This window comes from Schistocerca americana, chromosome 5 (genome assembly GCF_021461395.2).
Source record: "Schistocerca americana isolate TAMUIC-IGC-003095 chromosome 5, iqSchAmer2.1, whole genome shotgun sequence".
Taxonomy (NCBI): Eukaryota; Metazoa; Arthropoda; class Insecta; order Orthoptera; family Acrididae; genus Schistocerca; species Schistocerca americana.
In genome coordinates, this window is record NC_060123.1 from 706,978,817 (window position 1) to 707,000,100 (window position 21,284).

Sequence of the window (21,284 nt, forward strand, 5' to 3'; positions counted from 1 at the left end):
TATGCCATTTATCTTCAAATGCATTCTGGTATTCAAATGAAATAGATTTTATGTAGCGATCTCTCCATGATAACTAGAGACCAGTGTCGAGTGCTGAAATGATTGTGAGATATGCTATGATCAACTCAGACAAGGGATGCAAAGTGTTTTCTGTAGGTGGTCTGCTAAAGAGGCCCAGTTCCATTAGATCGCTGGAAAAGAATGTGAGAGTTAGGTAGTACCACTTCAAACAGAAATCTAACAGTAGGGCATAGGTCAGTGTAAAAGGTAATCACATTGCTGGGTTTACATGAGTTAGTACTCAGTTTAGATTTTTGATGTTTGAATGAATTGGGGTATCTGTTCAATGCAGTCTGCTCCACTTGCAAATCAGATCCTGGACTCCTCTTAATGTCCAGGTCATCTTTGTTATAGTTAATCACCTTCTATAGATATGACAATATTAGAGATATGATGTAGCCAAAACATAATTTTTCTTGAAAAGTGGTTGTTCCCATCAAAAATTGACATCACACTAAGCTTGACAGAATTGAACCAATGACTGACACCCTTTTGGCTGTTGCAGCCTATCCTTATATAGGTTTTTGCAATCGGAATTTAGTTGTTTACATTGTTCAAAATGTTAATTTCAATTATTGCAATTAAAAATTAAACAGTTCAAACAGAAAATTATAATACACGATTTATAATACAGAGTATCTTTTTTTTTATGGGATGGATTTTGTTACTAACATGTTTCCTTTGTCTTTCCATTAAACATAGATTTTTACCCCAGGAATTTTATAAATGTATGTTTCAGTATTTGTTTATGTTCATTGAATGTACTTTTAGGTAAAAACTATATTTCATTTACAAATCATCAAAATTACTTTCAAAGTACCCAAACAAACATGAATTGATCTCACAGCACTGTTCCAATATATGTTCTTTACATTTATCAACTACTTGCGTATATCGTTCATTAGTATTGGTTACTCTGGATTGCAGGAGTAGGTTTAATAATGAAAAAAAAAAAAAAAATAGGAGTGCGGGTTAGCTACTACAAACAGCATAGTGAACGCATTATTGTGGCCAAGATAGACATAAAGCCCATGCCTACTACAGTAGTACAAGTTTATATGCCAACTAGCTCTGCAGATGATGAAGAAATTGATGAAATGTATGACGAGATAAAAGAAATTATTCAGGTAGTGAAGGGAGACGAAAATTTAATAGTCATGGGTGACTGGAATTCGTCAGTAGGAAAAGGGAAAGAAGGAAACATAGTAGGTGAATATGGATTGGGGGGAAGAAATGAAAGAGGAAGCAGCCTTGTAGAATTTTGCACAGAGCATAACTTAATCATAGCTAACACTTGGTTCAAGAATCATAAAAGAAGGTTGTATACCTGGAAGAATACTGAAGATACAAAAAGGTATCAGATATATTATATAATGGTAAGACAGAGATTTAGGAACCAGGTTTTAAATTGCAAGACATTTCCAGGGGCAGATGTGGATTCTGACCACAACCTATTGGTTATGAACTGCAGATTGAAACTGAAGAAACTGCAAAAAGGTGGGAATTTAAGGAGATGGGACCTGGATAAACTGAAAGAACCAGATGTTGTACAGAGTTTCAGGGAGAGCATAAGGGAACAATTGACAGGAATGGGGGAAAGAAATACAATAGAAGAAGAATGGGTAGCTCTGAGGGATGAAGTAGTGAAGGCAGCAGAGGATCAAGTAGGTAAAAAGACGAGGGCTAATAGAAATCCTTGGGTAACAGAAGAAATATTGAATTTAATTGATGAAAGGAGAAAATATAAAAATGCAGTAAATGAAGCAGGCAAAAAGGAATACAAACGTCTCAAAAATGAGATCGACAGGAAGTGCAAAATGGCTAAGCAGGGATGGCTAGAGGACAAATGTAAGGATGTAGAGGCTTGTCTCACTAGGGGTAAGATAGATACTGCCTACAGGAAAATTAAAGAGACCTTTGGAGAGAAGAGAACCACTTGTATGAATATCAAGAGCTCAGATGGCAACCCAGTTCTAAGCAAAGAAGGGAAGGCAGAAAGGTGGAAGGAGTATATAGAGGGTTTATACGAGGGTGATGTACTTGAGGACAATATTATGGAAATGGAAGAGGATGTAGATGAAGATGAAATGGGAGATAAGATACTACGTGAAGAGTTTGACAGAGCACTGAAAGACCTGAGTCGAAACAACGCCCCGGGAGTAGACAACATTTCATTAGAACTACTGATGGCCTTGGGAGAGCCAGTCCTGACAAAACTCTACCATCTGGTGAGCAAGATGTATGAGACAAGCGAAATACCCTCAGACTTCAAGAAGAATATAATAATTCCAATCCCAAAGATAGCAGGTGTCGACAGATGTGAAAATTACCGAACTATCAGTTTAATAAGTCACAGCTGCAAAATACTAACGCGAATTCTTTACAGACGAATGGAAAAACTGGTAGAAGCGGACCTCGGGGAAGATCAGTTTGGATTCCGTAGAAATGTTGGAACACGTGAGGCAATACTAACCTTACGACTTATCTTAGAAGAAAGATTAAGAAAAGGCAAACCTATGTTTCTAGCATTTGTAGACTTAGAGAAAGCTTTTGACAACGTTAACTGGAATACTCTCTTTCAAATTCTGAAGGTGGCAGGGGTAAAATACACGGAGCGAAAGGCTATTTACAATTTGTACAGAAACCAGATGGCAGTTATAAGAGTCGAGGGGCATGAAAGGGAAGCAGTGGTTGGGAAAGGGGTGAGACAGGGTTGTAGCCTCTCCCTGATGTTATTCAATCTGTATATTGAGCAAGCAGTAAAGGAAACAAAAGAAAAATTTGGAGTAGGTATTAAAATTCATGGAGAAGAAGTAAAAACTTTGAGGTTCGCCGATGACATTGTAATTCTGTCAGAGACAGCAAAGGACTTGGAAGAGCAGTTGAACTGAATGGACAGTGTCTTGAAAGGAGGATATAAGATGAACATCAACAAAAGCAAAACGAGGATAATGGAATATAGTCAAATTAAATCGGGTGATGCTGAGGGGATTAGATTAGGAAATGAGACACTTAAAGTAGTAAAGGAGTTTTGCTATTTAGGGAGTAAAATAACTGATGATGGTCGAAGTAGAGAGGATATAAAGAAAGTATTTGTATGGAGTGTAGCCATGTATGGAAGTGAAACATGGACGATAACCAGTTTGGACAAGAAGAGAATAGAAGCTTTCGAAATGTGGTGCTACAGAAGAATGCTGAAGATAAGGTGGGTAGATCACGTAACTAATGAGGAGGTATTGAATAGGATTGGGGAGAAGATAAGTTTGTGGCACAACTTGACTAGAAGAAGGGATCGGTTGGTAGGACATGTTTTGAGGCATCAAGGGATCACAAATTCAGCATTGGAGGGCAGCGTGGAGGGTAAAAATCGTAGAGGGAGACCAAGAGATGAATACACTAAGCAGATTCAGAAGGATGTAGGTTGCAGTAGGTACTGGGAGATGAAGAAGCTTGCACAGGATAGAGTAGCATGGAGAGCTGCATCAAACCAGTCTCAGGACTGAAGACCACAACAACAACAACTCTGGATTGCTCAGGTATTACAGATTTTGTTTAAAGATGGTCTATAATGTTTCATTTACCCCTTCCCTTCCCAAAGTATTGCACATAGGAAGTATCTACATCTACATCTACATGGTTACTCTGCAAATCACACGTCAGTGCCTGAAAGAGGGTTCATTGAATTGCAATAACAATAATCCTCTAATATTCCACACTTGAACAGTGCACAGAAAAAACAAACACCTATATGTTTCCCTGCAAGCTCCGATTTCCCTTATTTTGTTATGATGATCATTTCTCTGTATGTAGGTCAGCATCAAAAAAATATTTTCACGTTCGGGGGAGAAAGTTGGTGACTGAAATTTCATGAGAAAGTCTCTCTGTTATGAAAAAGACCTTTGATTTAATGATGTCCACCCCAAATCGTGTTTCATATCTGTGACACTTTGATTCCTATATCTCGAAAATACAAAACTTGCTACCCTTCTTAGAACTTTCTCGATGTACTCTGTTACTCCTATCTGGTAAGGATCACACATGATGCAACACTACACCAAAAGAGGACAGATAAGGGTAGTGTAGGCAGTATCTTTAGTAGTTTTTTTTTGCATCTTCTAAGAGTTCTGCCAATAAGACACAGTCTTTGGTTCACCTTCCCCCTAGCTATTTAGTTGAATTAATGACCTTTAGATTTGATTGATTTATCATGTAACAAACATTTAATGGATTCCTTTTGTGTCTCATGTGGATGACCACACATTTTTCATTATGTAGGGCCAAGTGCCAATTTCTGCACCTTTTCGCATCACATTGGAATTTGTTTTGATCTTCTGATGACTTTACAAGACGATAAACAACAGCATCATATGCAAACAATGTAAGACGACTGCTCAGATTGTCTCCTAAATCTTTTATGAGGTCTGTTCAAAAAATTCCAGAACATTCATAATTCCATATCAATGGTGTGTTGAAGTGAAATGCTGTTGGCCTCCCTGCACAAGCCTGTGTTTAAAGCTGCCAGAAGTTTCATTGTTATACATGTGTTAGTTATTGTTCAGTACTGTACTGAATAGAATGTTGTGTCGTACAGTTTGTGAATTTCGAGATGGCAGAGTTAGAGGAGTAACATGTGTGCATTAAATTTTGCATGAAACTTAAGAAAAGGTTTATACAGTCACAGCAAATGGTGCAGGAAGCCTACAGTGATGAGAGCTTAAGCCATACTCAGTGATACAAATGGTTCACATGGTTTAAAAATGGCTGGACATAAGTTAAAGGTGATCCTCGTTCAGTATGCTCTTCAAAGTCTACCAATGACGCTCATCCATGGAATGTCAAAAAAATTGTGCATGCCAGTCAAAGACTGACTGTCCGAGAGACTACAGAAGAATATAACATTTCAGTTGGATCATGTCATGAAACTCTGACACAGCATCTCGGAATGTGTGTAGTTTCCACCAAGTTTATTCCGTGGCTCATGAGTCAAGTCCAGAAAGACCTTCGCCTTGCAATCTGTGAAGAGCTTTTGGATCACACAAATGAGAATTAGATGTTCCTTAAGAGAATCATGACTGGTGATGAGATGAAGGTCTACAGTTATGATGTTGAAAGCAAGGTTCAATCTTCATGATCTGTCAAGAAAGGTTCTCCAAGACCAAGAAAGCTTGTCAGGTCAGTTCAAATCTCAAAATCATGCTGATAGTTTTCATTGACTGTGAAGGATTAGTTCATCATGAATTTGTGTCACATGGTACCATTGGACCTGTTGCGATGCCTGTGAGAAAATGTGAGACAATTCATGACTCATGCATCATGATAATGCACCCGCACATTATCCCTGATAGTGCATGACAATTGCACGAAAAATGATATCACTATGCTGACACAGGCTCTGTACTCTCCAGACCAGGACCCTGTGAACGTTTTGTTATGAAATTTTTATTTCCAAAGTTGAAATCCCCATTGAAAGGGCAAAGATTTGCAACAATAAATGAGATAAAAGAAAATTTGCAGTTGGCACTGTACGTGATACATCAAGAGGCATACCAGGACTGCTTCTGGAAGGGGAATAGACATTGGGACTGGCATATCAGTTGTGGAGAAGAGTATTTTGAAGGAGACCATGCACAATAAGTAAAGAGTAAGTGCAGAAAAATTTCATGGACAAAGTTCCAGAACTTCACGAACAGGCCTCGTGTATAGATAAGGAGCAGCAGAGGGCATATAACACTACCTTTGCGAATGCCAGAAATCACATCTGTTTTACTTGGTATCTTTCCATCAGTTACAATGAACTGTGACCACTCTGACAGGAAATCACGAATCCATTTGCATAACTGAAATAATATTCCATAAGCAAGAAATTTGATCAAAAGCTGCTTGTGAGGTGTGGTGTCGAATGCCTTCTGGAAATATAGAAATATGGAATCGGTTTTAAATCCTTGTCAGAAGCATTCAGCACTTTGTGTGATTAAAGAGCTTGTTGTGCTTCTTTAATGTGTGTTGACTATGTGTCAGTAGAACATTCTCTTCGAGGTAATTAATAATGTTTGAAAACAATGTAGGTTTCAAAATTCTACTGCATATCAACATTAATGATATCAACCTGTAATTTAGTGGATTACTCCCATTGCCTTTCTTGAATATTAGTGTGACCTGTACAACTTTCCAGTCTCTGGGTACAGATCTTTCGTCAAGCAAGTGGTTGTATATGATTGTTAAATAGGGAGCTATTCCATCAGCATACTCTGAAAGAGAGTAATTGGTATGCAATCTGGTCCGGAAGACTTGATTTTACTAAGTGAATTAAGTTGCTTTGCTACTGTGGGGATATCTACTTCTAAGTTATTCAGGTTGGCAGCTGTTTTTGATTGGAATTCTATAATATTTACTTTGTCTTCTTTGGTGAAGGAATTTTGGAAGTCTGTGTTTGGTGACTGTGCCTTAGCAGCACTGTCATCAATAGTTAGCAAGGATTTCAAATTTGCTTTCAGTGTTACAGTTCATAGATTTTTATGTTATTTCAGTCAGCAGTTCAGTTAACACCATTGGATTTACTTGTTCTTTAGACCACACATCTCTACTCAACATACAGTTTACAGTTTAATTTAGACATTGCTTCATCAACATATTTGCAAAATTAGCTGTTCACAAGATTAAGATTTTGTCTTGTCACAGGTACTTTCATTAATTACTCTCACAATATTACAGATATTTTTACCAGCAATCCATTCCACAAGACTGCATGAACATGCTTTACCACATTGCTTAACACAAAGCCCATAACCGTAGCTTCATCATTCAACATCATCATAATCACTACTATGGGATCATTGTCAAATTAATACCATCCTTATCAACAATGTCAACACAATAATCCATGTGATCTTCATTATTCTTAAAGTGCCCTTGCATCAGTGTAATAATTCACGTGCATTGATCAGCTGAAACATTATGAGCAACTATTTATCTCCACCTTTGGCACAGATAACAGCAGCGATGTGTTGTGGCATGGAAGCAATGAGGCCTTTGTAGGTTGGTGGAGTGATCTTACACCACATCTGCACATACAAGTCACCTAATTCTGGGGGGGAAGAGGGGGGGGGGGGGGGGGTGACGAGCTTTGACGACATGTTCAGCCGTATCCCAGATATGTCCAATTGGAACCAGATCTGGCGAGTTGGGGGCCCAGCACATCGATTGGAACTCGCCACTGTGTTCCACGAACCATTCCATCACACTCCTGGCATTGTGACATAACACATTATCTTGTTGAAAAATGCCACTGCTGTCAGGAAACATGATGGTCATGAAGGGATTTACGTGGTCTGCAGTCAGTGTACGATACTTCTTGGCCATCATGATGCTGCCTCACACTAGCTCGATTGGACCAATGGATGTGCACGTGAATATTCCCCAGGGCATAATGAAGCTGCCGCCACCTTGTCTCGGTCCTGTAGTACAGGTGTCAAGAAGCTGTTCACCTGGAAGATGACACATTTGTGCTCTCCCATTGACATGATGAAGAAGGTATTGGGATTCATTAGATCATGCAACACTCTGCCACTGTTCCAGTATCCAGTGCGGATGGTCATGTGCCCATTTCAGTCATAGTGGAGGCCCTTCATTAGGTGGTGTTTGGTGCACTGTGTGTTCACACACACTGGTATTTTGCCCAGCATTAAAGTCTGAAGTTAGTTCCACCATGGTTCACTGCCTGTCCTGTTTCACCAGTCTGCCCAGCCTGTGACGTCCAACAATTGTAATTAGGAGTGGCCACCCAACCCGAAGATGTCTGGATGTGGTTTCACCTTGGTTCTCCTCGTTTTGAAGACACTCACCACAGCACTCCTCAAACACCTGACAAGCTGTGTAATTTCCAAAATGCTGTTGCCCAGTCTCTGGATCATCACAATCTGCCCTTGGTCAAACTCAGATAGGTCACACGCCTTCTCCATTCTACATATGGACAGCACACTCACTGATACTACATGCACCGTGCATGTGTCTGACTAGCAGTCATTCCTCGCCAGGTGATGCTGCTAGCGGCTGGACGGGTTTATATCGATAGTAGGTCGACAGTCATAATGTTGTCGCTGATCAGTGTTGAATACCTAACATGTCATTCTACTCATCACTGTCACAATAAACCCACAGTGATTCACTATCCCAACAAAATTACAAAATAGTGAAAGTAGCAAAACAAAATTCACTTGATCATCATCACAACATAGACAATATTCTGAACCACATTAGCCATCATTGGTTCATTCATATCAGGAAAAGAGTGGGTATAACTTCTCTAACTCGATTCTTACAAGGCTTTCATAGAATTTACAATGTCTGACTGCTATTCTTCTGTAATGCTCAACAAATGTCATAAAGCACAGATGGAGCAAGCAAAAATTGCTATAACAGGTGGCAAATATTTACATTTATCTCTCCGTTTCCAGCATAACACATAAATACTTCTATATTCTTCCATTAGTTATTAATTTTCATTGCTATAGGATGATGCAAGAATTAACCCCCTGCCCCCTGCCTTTCTTAGTTTTACACATAACAAGTAAAATTTTGCAAAAAAAACTTCATGATAATCACAATATTCCAGGATAAATTGCAACAATTATTAAAGTGCAACTACAACATATGACAGAATGAACTGATAAATCCACATGAAATTGAATTACAGCACAAGAGTCGCCTCAATTCCATAATGAAATGCAAATTAAGAAAGCATAACCAAATGAATGACTTCAAAAAAATTTCTTAAGCATCCACTCACAATTAAATTTTCATATGTTGTTACAATTACTACAATAAATCTGAACCAGGGACTAGCTTAACATAACAGTAGTAAATAATGCTTTCTCATAAAGACACCTAATGTTAAAGTTAGCAAAAAAATTAAAAATTAAAAATGCAGCTATGTACAAAACTTAATTAATTGCAGATTACCAACATTAATGTTAATCACTGATTTCCCTTCATATTACCCAGCTCAATAATATTCCTCGTCTAACAAAACAAGAAAGTAGTCACACTGCAAGAAATATTGGAAATGTAAGTATTCACAAAAATGTCATGAAATACTAGTTAGCATTGCAAGTGTAAAGCACTTTTTTATATCTTATAATTAATAAATATGGCTAATTAGTACTGCATGTTAATTAATTTTGTTAATTACACTAATCATTTTGTTATCAACAGCTTAATTTTCAGTCACCTTAAGGGATACTCATTCTTCAATGTAATTATTACAAGTCATCTACAGCAGATCAGTTACTAACACAGTTCAGAGGTCTCAGTAAACTGGTACATAATTTGTAAAAGTATTAATGAATTTAGTGCAAGACAAAATTGATTCATCACACAGTAAACAAAGTCATCATTAGTTATCACAGGTCATAGTATAGTGTAAGTTTTTCATGAACTATGTGATCATTCAGAAGTTTAGCCTATGTTATTATACTGGAATATTTATAGCACTTGATTTTTACTAAATGCATGAGAACATTGTAATCTTTCCAACAGCTAAATTCTCTTTTAGATAATCATTCTACTAATTGCCTCCAGAACAACACCTGGTAAACAAAATACAGTCACTAGTTAACTTTAACGCATAAGCCCTGTTAAGATTTCTACTACCTCCTCTTACTTCTCCCTTAATTATATATAGCAGTAGTAAACTCATTTATTTGCTGTGAGCTCATTTTGGAACAAACCATATTACCTGCGGACTAACTTTCTTGTAATTGTCAGTTAGTAAGTACCATCTAAGCAAACCTAAAGTTTCAAACTTCACCTAAATAATAATTATCCAGTTTTCAGATCATTACCCTTCACAAAGGATTATGTTCCCTGTTGTCAGTCATTACCATAACCAATTCAACAAGGCAAAATGCTATCTAATCTTTAATGTTAATCATTACACAGTAAGCTGAATCATATATTAGATCTACAGATGTCTAGTTGACATGTCCACGTGTGAAATTATACTCTCTGGCAGCAAAACGCAAGGATCTCTCAACTTAATATCCTAAATAAAAAAATATCAGTAATTCATTCCATTAAAACTTTGAGAAAACTTTCTATACTAGGTAATTTCCTGATATAACAGCTTACTCACTGTACTGAAATGACGTGTGGCTAGGGCCTCCCATCAGGTAGACTGGTCGCCTGGTGCAAGTCTTTTGAGATGACGCCACTTCGGCGACTTGCGCATCAATGGGGATGAGATGATGATGATGATGCTGATGAAGACAACACAACACCCAGTCCCTGAGCAGAGAAAATCTCCAACCCAGCCAGGGGTCGAACCTGGGCCCCTTAGCATTCCGTCGCACTGACCACTCAGCTATCGAGGCAGACAGTATCCTGCATAATATAAAGTTAGAATTGTGCCTATTACACAAGTCAGTGACATCTTCAGCATTGAAACTTCCTAGTAGATTTTTACTGTGTGCCAGACCAAGACACGAACTCAGGACCTTAGTCTTTCGCGGGCAAGTGCTCTACTGGCTGAGCTGCACAAGCATGACTCATGACTCATGATCCATTCTCGCAGCTTTACTTCTGTGAGCACGTCGTCTCCTACCTTCTAAACTTCACAGAAGCTCTCTTGTGAAATTTGCAAGAGCAGCACTCCTGGAAGAAAGGATTTTGCGGATACATGGCATAGCCACAGCCCGGGGGATGTGTTCAGAATGAAATTTTTACTCTGTAGCTGAATGTGCACTGATATGAAATTTTGTAGAGCACTGGCCCATGAAAGCCAAAGGTACCAAGTTGGAGTCTCAGTCTGGCACACAGTTGCGGCCAGGAAGTTTCATATAAGGGCACACTCCACTGCAGAGTGAACATTTTATTCTGGGTCTTTAGTATTACCAGAATCTTCCTTCAGCATGGTGCTGTATAGTTCCTGAACAGCACAAGCAGTTGGTGTATCAGAGTTATATGATTTCTCACAAGATTTAAGTGTCTTGCAGAAGTCTACATCATTCACTATGTCAGTGCTAACTTGTTTCACATGTTTTTAAACTGACTGCAAAATTTCTTTGCATATGACTCCCACCAGCTTAGCTTTAGATTTTCACAAATCTCTTAATAAACATTCCCACACAGTAGTTTATTTTCAAGTTTTACGTATTTTCTTCCAAAGGTATCTCTCACATTCAACAGGTTTCAAAAACTATTTGTACAGTCCACTGGAAAACTGACTAAATCAGACACCTCAGTTGCAACACCTTCAGCATCTTATATTTAACACAAAATGTCTGTTTCTATGTGGTCACTGTGCAGAATAACTAGACTGTTTTAAACTACATCACATGACATATAAAACATCTACTCTGTCTTCACACTTCTTAATTAAATTGTCATTACAAATTTCGTCAGATACACTAACATTTTCAGCTGTTATTTCATTACTCAACTTGTTCTGAAAGTCAAGATTCGCCTGTTCATTTGCTTGTTCTGCCTTAGATTTCTCGACAATCAAAAGTCCGCAAGTTTCTGATTATATCATAAATTTGCTGTTTTGATTCCACAATTGAATTATTGAGTTTTGCAATCTCTTTTATCACTTTTTTTATATTTCATTGTACGTAGTACCAATTTTACTGGCCAAATTCTTTTTTGATGTGTCAATTTTATTGGCTGAAATGTTAGTCCTTACATTTATTTTATTGATCAGTCTGTTAATTAGTTCTTTGATCTGTGACCTGAGTTGTTCTTTAGGAAGCTTCTTGATTTGCTTAGACAGAAATTGATTAGCTACTTAATTTTGCATTTTGCACAGTTCTGCATAATTAACACACAAGTAATAGAAATGGTTTACAGTTCACATGACCTAACACGCTGTCCATCACTACTACACAAAAGAAAGAAAAAGATATTTAAAGACCTTATCTTTTTTCTGTCTTTCATGATGATTTCATGCGTAATTATTTCCAGTTATTCAGTTGTTTAACTAGTCCATTCTCTGGTTTTAATTTGTTGTCAGTTTCTGCTGAAGTGATGTAGGTGAAAAGTGATATTTTTTTTGAAACATTGTTTATTTGCACAGCAAATGATCTCACATGAGATTGACAAAATTGAACCAATGACTGACTCTCTTTTGGCTGTTGCAGTCTCTTCTTATATGGGTTTTAACAATGAGAATTTAGCTGTTTACATTGTTCAGAATGTTAATTTTGATGAATTCTATGAAAAGTTAAACAGTTGTTGAGAATAACCTACAGAATTTAGATGTATAAATCACTACTCATATTCCACAATAACAAACAAACCGAAAGAATATCATTTACATTTCCAAAATGCAGAAAATGTAATTTTACAATAACATGTAATTTATAATACACAATATGTTTGTAGTTACTGAATGGAGTTTGTTGCTGACATGTTTCCTGGGTCTTTTCATTAAATGAAATTGAAGTAACCAATAGATTTCACTGCAAGAATTTTGTAAATGTGCCTTTCAGCATACGTTTATGTTCATTGAATATTTCATTACATTTCAGTAACAGATCATGATAATTATGTTCAAAGTATGTGAAGAAACTTGAGTTAACCTCACACTTCTGTTACAATATGTGCTCATTACATGACTTTGTGTTTACGTCGTGCTGTAGTATTGGCTACTTTGGATCAGTGAGGTATCACAGATTTCATTCAGAGGTGGCCACAGCCTATAATGTTACATTACATGGGCTCACCAATTTGGCTCAAACTGTCTGAATGGAAGCAGGCAGGTGCCCCTTTCAAGCTGCTAGAATACTTTGCGTGGTTGGGGTTCTCTCTGAAGATTTACAAGTAAAGTATCAGAGATTTTTTGAGCAGTAGTTCACGTATCGTGTATAAGTGCCATAGCCCAGTGGTCAATTGCATCGACTGGCAGTTCCCAGTTCAGGTTTAATTGCTGTGCTACCACAATTTCTTCCACTGCTGAAGATCAGTCATGCCAAAAAGTACCAAAGCTGCAGCTAATTTTAATCTCCTCTTCTGATTGATGAATTTGCATCAAATTTGTGTTACACTAATCTTCTGTCTGTTACTCTAAAAGTGTCTGGCAACTGATAGTCTGTGTTGTAAATTTCTCTAATATGAATGACATTTTATTACTGGAGTTGAGATTAGCTGATTTGCATTTACATGCAATTGCAAATTGATATTTTAGCAGGTGAACCACATAATCAATGTCTGTTTCTATTTTTATGACTCTTCTTCATGCATTGAATTTGTGTATCTTCTCCGTGTCATGTTGTTGCTGTTGTTGTGGTCTTCAGTCCTGAGACTGGTTTGATGCAGCTCTCCATGCTACTCTATCCTGTGCAAGCTTCATCATCTCCCAGTACTTCTGAATCTGCTTAGTGTATTCATCTCTTGGTCTCCCTCTACGATTTTTACCCTCCACGCTGCCCTCCATTGCTAAATTTGTGATCCCTTGATGCCTCAGAACGTGTCCTACCAACCAGTTCCTTCTTCTTGTCAAGCTACGCCACAAACTTCTCTTCTCCCCAATTCTATTCAATACCTCCTCATTAGTTATGTGATATACCCATCTAATCTTCAGCATTCTTCTGTAGCACCACGTTTGAAAAGCTTATATTCTCTTCTTGTCCAAACTATTTATCGTCCATATTTCACTTCCATACATGGCTACACTCCATACAAATACTTTCAGAAACGACTTCCTGACACTTAAATCTATACTCGATGTTAACAAATTTCTCTTCTTCAGAAACACTTTCCTTACCATTGCCAGTCTACTCTCTACTTCGACCATCATCAGTTATTTTGCTCCCCAAATAGCAAAACTCCTTTACTACTTTAAGTGACTCATTTCCTAACCTAATTCCCTCAGCATCACCCGACTCAATTCGACTACATTCCATTATCCTCGTTTTGCTTTTGTTGATGTTAATCTTATATCCTCCTTTCAAGACACTGTCCATTCCATTCAACTGCTCTTCCAAGTCCTTTGCTGTCTCTGACAGAATTACAATATCATCAGCGAACCGCAAAGTTCTTATTTCCTCTCCATGGATTTTAATACCTACTCCGAATTTTTCTTTTGTTTCCTTTACTGCTTGCTCAATATACAGATTGAATAACATTGGGGAGAGGCTACAACACTGTCTCACTCCCTTGCCAACCACTGCTTCCCTTTCATGCCCCCTCGACTCTTATAACTGCCATCTGTTTTCTGTACAAATTGTAAATAGCCTTTCGCTCCCTGTATTTTACCCCTGCCATCTTTAGAATTTGAAAGAGAGTATTCCAGTCAACATTGTCAAAAGTTTTCTCTAAGTCTACAAATGCTAGAAACGTACGTTTCCCTTTCTTAATATTTCTTCTAAGATAAGTTGTAAGGTCAGTATTGCCGCACGTGTTCCAATATTTCTACAGAATCCAAACTGATCTTCCCCGAGTCGGCTTCTACTAGTTTTTCCATTCCCCTGTAAAGCATTCACGTTAGTATTTTGTAGCTGTGACTTATTAAACTGATAGTTCGGTAATTTTCACATCTGTCAACACCTGCTATCTTTGGGATTGGAATTATTATATTCTTCTTGAAGTCTGAGGGTATTTCGCCTGTCTCATACATCTTGCTCACCAGATGGTAGAGTTTTGTCAGGACTGGTTCTCCCAAGGCCGTCAGTAGTTCTAATGGAATGTTGTCTACTCCTGGGGCCTTGTTTCAACATAGGTCTTTTCAGTGCTCTGTCAAACTCTTCACGCCGTATCCTATCTTCCATTTCATCTTCATCTAGATCCTGTTCCATTTCCATAATATTGTCCTCAGGTACATTGCCCTTGTATAGACCCTCTATATACTCCATCCATCTTTCTGCTTTCTCTTCTTTGCTTAGAATTGGGTATCCATCTGAGCTCTTGATATTCATGCAAGTGGTTCTCCTTTCTCCATAGGCCTCTTTAATTTTCCTGTAGGCAGTATCTATCTTACCCCTAGTGAAATAAGCCTCTACATCCTTACATTTGTCCTCTAGCCATCCCTGCTTAGCCATTTTGCACTTCCTGTTGATATCATTTTTGAGACGTTTGTATTCCTTTTTGCCTGCTTCATTTACTGCACTTTTGTATTTTCTCCTTTCATCACATAAATTCAATATTTCCTCTATTACCCAAGGACTTCTGCTAGCCCTCGTCTTTTTACCGATCCTCTGCTGGCTTTACTAGTTCATCTCTCAGAGCTACCCATTCTTCTTCTACTGTATTTCTTTCCCGCATTTGTGTCAGGTGTTCCCTTATGCTCTCCCTGGAACTCAGTACAACGTCTGGTTCTTTCAGTTTATCCAGGTCCCATCTCCTTAAATTACCACGTTTTTGCAGTTTCTTCAGTTTTAATCTACAGTTCATAACCAATAGATTGTGGTCAGAGTCCACATCTGCCCCTGGAAATGTCTTACAATTTAAAACTTGGTTCCTGAATCTCTGTCTTATCATTATATAATCTATCTGAAACCTTTTAGTACCTCCAGGGTTCTTCCATGTATACAACCTTCTTTTATGATTCTTGAACCAAATGTTAGCTATGATTAAGTTATGCTCTGTGCAGAATTCTACCAGAGGGCTTCCTCTTTCATTTCTTATCCCCAATCTATATTCACCTACTATTTTTCCTTCTCTCCCTTTTCCTACTGACGAATTCCAGTCACCCATGACTATTAAATTTTCGTCTCCTTTCACTACCTGAATAATTTCCTTTATCTCATCATACATTTCATCAATTTCTTCATCATCTGCAGACATATTTGGCATATAAACTTGTACTACTGTAGTAGGCGTGGGCTTTGTGTCTATCTTGGGCACAATAATGCGTTCACTATGCAGTTTGTAGTAGCTTACCCGCATTCCTATTTTTTTATTCATTATTAAACCTTCTCCTGCATTACCACTATTTGATTTTGTATTTATAACCCTGTATTCACCTGACCAAAATTCTTGTTCCTCCTGAAAGGAATCTGACCTTCCACACTCCGATCCGTAGAACGCGTTTTCTTCCTCCTGCTAACGACGTCCCCTTGAGTAGTCCCCGCCCAGAGATCCGAATGGGGGACTATTTTACCTCCGGAATATTTTACCCAAGAGGACGTCATCATCATTTAACAATACAGTAAACCTGCATGCCCTCAGGAAAAATTACGGCTGTAGTTTTCCCTTGCTTTCAGCCGTTCGCAGTACCAGCACAGCAAGGCCGTTTTGGTTAGTGTTACAAGACCAGGTCAGTCAATCATCCAGATTGTTGCCCCTGCAACTACTGAAAAGGCTGCTGGCCCTCTTCAGGAACCACATGTTTGTCTGGCCTCTCAACAGATACCCCTCCGTTGTGGTTGCAGCTATGGTATGCTCATGTGTATTGTTGAGGCACGCAAGCCTCCCCACCAACAGCAAGGTCCATGGTTCTGTGTCATAGTCAATAATTATAAACTTCATTAACCGATTGTATGGACACATTGTCACCAACTTTTTTTCATAATTTAAAAAATTTTATTTTTGAATGTGATCTTATATGCCAGAAAGGCAGACAGTAATTTTAGTCATAGTTTCTTAAAGAAGCACAAAATTATTCATTATGATAAGTAATTTAATTTAAATAGATGCCAAATTTTTCTCCCATTTATGTGTTTCTGATTTTTACTAGTGTTCTGTTGGAGATAAAAGAACAAAAATGTTCTACTCTTATAAAATGAAAATAAGTCCCTCACTTCTGGGCCTTTCAAATACACCTTTAAGTACTAATAATTGCAACTTGTACTTAAGGATTGAGATATTCTTATATTCGATTCAGTTCTATTTATTGCTAGTTTTGTCTCTGTTTCCATTGCTATGCTTTCTAACAAGCAAAGCCGTTTAACAGTGAGTAAAATAGTATCTTCATCCATTCGAGCTAATTTGTGTCTCTTGTTGCAATGGACCAACTTTGTTTCAATTTGGAGGTGTGGTCTAAAACTTTTATCTCCCCTTGAATTTCGAGCCTCAAATTTCAGGTGCGGCTTATATTCAGTAAAATTTATTTTCCTTGATTTTGAGTATCATTTTTCAGGTGCGGCTTAGATCCGAGTGCGGCTTAGATCCGAGTGTGGCTTAGATTTGAGTAAATACGGTAATGACTGTAGAATCTCAAAATATGGCCAGGAAGTTATCGTTGTTGAGGCTTGTGCACTTATGAATGAAGCTGACAGTGAAGTCGAAGATGAGGTTTACGAAAAATTAACATGTGGATTAGAGAGCATAAACACTACAAAGAAATAATTTTAATGGCAGATTTTATGGAAAAGTAGGGATGGCCACTGATGGTGGGGCAATATGAAGATGACACAATAAATTACTGTGGGAAAAGGTTAGTGGATATGTGTCAAACATTGCCCTTGAAGATTTTAAATGGTTTCTTTCCTCAGAAGCAGATCCATAAGTTTATCCGTTGAGAAATGTCAGGTCAATAATGAACTATATTATTCAAAATAAAATTTGCAACATATGAACAGATAACATTGGAGTCTACAGGGGTGCAGAATGTAGCTCAGACAACTTTTTGCTAGGCACAAAGATGATGATAACATCCAAGGGCCAAAGACAAATTAAAGAGGCAAATATTGCAATAAGGACAGTGGATACTATGAAATACAAATTTAGATAGCTTGAAACAGAAGTCTGACAATTCTTTAGAAATTACAGTTGTAAAACAAACTGAGGCACTTAGAAAAGAAATGGCAGGAATTACAAAATGGATACGCGAAGCAGCATTTGAAGCACTGGGGCAGCAGGAAAAAGAAAGAAAACGACCCCCACAGTGGTGAGCTCAAAGCATGGGAGAAAGAATAAACCTAAAAAATATGTTCTATAATAATTGGTCCCCCCCCCCAACACGCGGGTCCGACATGTACTAAATGGACCGCGGCTGATTTAAGCTACCACCTAGCAAGTGTGGTGTCTGGCTGTGACACCACATAAGCTACTACAAACAGCATAGTGAATGCATTTTTGTGGCCAAGATAGACACGAAGCCCATGCCTACTACAGTAGTGCAGGTTTATATGCCAACTATCTCTGCAGATGATGAAGAAATTGATGAAATGTATGATGAGATAAAAGAAATTATTCAGGTAGTGAAGGGAGACGAAAATTTAATAGTCTTCGGTGACTGAAATTCGACAGTAGGAAAAGGAAGAGAAGGAAACATAGTAGGTGATATGGATTGGGGCTAAGAAATGAGAGGAAGCCGCCTGGTAGAATTTTGCACAGAGCATAACTTAATCATAGCTAACACTTGGCCTTCATCAAAAATAGATCTCTCTCTCTCTCTCTCTCTCTCTCTCTCTCTCTCTCTCTCAATCACTCACTCACTCACACACACACACACACACACACACACACACACACACACACACACAAATATGCAACTCACACACATGACTACACTCTCAGGCAACTGAAGCCACACGGCAAGCAGCAGCAACAGTGGGAGTGGCAACTGTGTGGGGATAAGGAGGAGGCTGGGGCGGGGAGGCGGAGGGATAGTAGGTAGTAGGATAGGGGTGGCATACAGTGAAATGCTATTGGAGATCACACAGGGATGAGGTGGAGAGAGGGTAGGGCAGCTATGTGCAGTCAGGAGGTTAGATGGAGGACAGGGGAGAGGGCAGAGGGTAGAGGGTAGCGGAAAAGGAGAGAAGTAAAAAGACGAGGTGCAGTGGTGGATTGAGGGCTGGAGCAACTGAATTACATTCTCCGCCTTGGTTTCCACTACCTCTCCTCATGCCCTGAAAGGAGAAATGTCATGCCCACTATCCTCCCCACCCCGAACCGACACAATATACTCATTCATCCCTACACAACCCCTGCTCCCAACCCCTTAACTCATGCTCACAACCCTGTAATAGACCTAAATGCAAGCCCTGTTCCATACATCCTCCCACCACCCCCACCACCACCACCACCACCACCACCAGCACCACCACCACCACCAGCCCACCATGTCAAAATGCCTTGAAAATTTTTATACAGGAAGAATACACGAAAAGAAAAAAACCTGTCCAAATGTTAGCTATTAAGATGCACTGCTTTTTTTTTTAAATGTTGAAAATTGTCAAATTCATAATGTAATGTGGCAGGTAGCTAGAGAAATGTACACTCCTAATGGAGCTGTAGCAGGTTGTGCTTGCGCTACGTGGCAGGCACAAATTGTTGGCTGATAGCACATCAATAAACAGATAACAACTCGATGCGATTGCAGTTTGTGAAGTGAATTTCAGTATTCATTGGTAGCTTCTTTGTAACAATTATCCATAGTTACTGTTCCGTCAAATTTGCAACACATTTCATGTACATAATAATTACCAGTTGCTTTTGTGCTAACATAAGTGTTAACAGTGGAGATAAAACTGAATTAATATTTACTGTTTTTAATGCTTAATATTAAGCAGTGTGCAAACCTGGTTTTATTTCATAAAATCTGACCATAAACTGACTTACGCAAAGTAATAAATATGCACTAAAATGAAACTTGCACAACTGTGGAAGTAAAACTGTATGAAAAGTGTACTGTATGGAGTGGCCACAAAGTCCTGGTACCTGCTATTAAATGCAGATCGTGTAGTGGCAAAAGTCTTATTATTGATCTGTCAAAATCTGTAAATATAGGCAAGAATAATTTTTAATGTTTCATTTGACATGATTTCTATCCAGTTGCAAAAATTAATTCATTGCTTTTATTGGACTCTTGGCTTGGACATAACAATACCTCTGTATTTGGGAACGACAATGAAAAAACTGTTGATATAATTCAGATTCCACATGAAACAACCATGACTGTTGATAAAGAATTTTTTCTGCCATGGAAAATATTTTCAAAGAAATTGTCGGACAGTATAATTTCCAGTAGCTCCACATCATTTGCAATTTTTCAGGGGAACACTATACTTAAATTTCAGTTTGCATCAGCACATGTTATAAATCTTATAGTATTCTCGGTATGGAGCACTATAAGCAGAGCAATGGCCAGGATATATTCTTACTCCACTGCAATTCTGTGTGAATAAAAATTATAATTACTGTTACTTGTCTGAAAGCATTTATTTTTCTTCTCTCAGGTGGATCTGGTGTAAGGAAAAAATGTTTGTTCTATACATTCAAATGACTCTTCGCTTTATTGTGACAACTGTGGGGAATAAACAAGGAACTGTTTCATTGTTACTAAAGGATGCATTATTCAAAAATTATCGTAAGAGCTGTGCTACAAGAATTGTTATAAAATGATGTATGTGTAAGAAATATTACATTCCAATAAATTAAAGTCACGATTGATGGAAGTCATCTGCAATATAACATCAAATAGTGCTGTGATTTATTTTCCTCTAATAGCTATCTTTTTAAAAATAACATATGCAACAGTTCAGCTGTCAATATGAATTATCTATCAAAACATTAATGACTGATGACAGCTTTTGTATAGTTTAGGTGCTTCAGTTCTGCTTGTTACTCCAGATATTAGCAGTATGCACCAATACACTCTCAGGTCAAATCTGATTGCATATTAGGCAGAAAGGACTGTACAAACCTCTGTTATATTTGGTTCTTTGTGTGACAAAAATGAGTAACTCCAACAATTTTTAAAGAATACTTGCAACTTGTCTTAGCAGCTAAAATTTTGGCAGTGCATTTTTTTTTTTTCGTTGTATTATTTCTGCATAAAAAATTTCAGGGTGGGTTTTGACATGTCAGGTTGGACCATTCACTCGTCAGTTAGTATGCAACATGAGTTACCCTTATTGAACCAGATCATCTGAGGGTCAGAAGTAAAATTGATGAAGTACAAATTTGTGTTGATGAGTTAGATTCATGTAACATATTTGAGATAATATGCCTGTCCAAACATCACTGATCGCTGGTATATAGATATGTCATATGTTTCAGGATCCAAGCTAGCTTCTTACTTCAATAGAGTAGACATCTAGAAAGGAGTAGTTGCCAAATTTATTAGATACTGCCTTAAATTCAAGAACATTGACGTGCAGGTCAAAACCATTATGCAACCTAGTGCCAAGCTTATCCAGGTTGTTTCAATTGGGTGATGAAGACACACAAATCATGATCTGCATCCAAACAGGAGGGAAGAAGACAAGGTAGCTGAGCACCTTGCAAAAAGTGAGAGCTTTGAGCCTCAAGCACACAAAGCAAAATGTGATTACTGGAGTCAGAGC

At 38.1% G+C, this 21,284-nt stretch overlaps 1 protein-coding gene across 1 annotated transcript in view; it reads left to right on the plus strand.

The window, feature by feature from the left end:
• The window catches only part of LOC124615910 (zinc finger protein 442-like), a 363,598-nt gene that overhangs the window by 164,761 nt on the left and 177,553 nt on the right, over positions 1-21,284 (plus strand). The gene's annotated exons all lie outside the window — the stretch shown is intronic.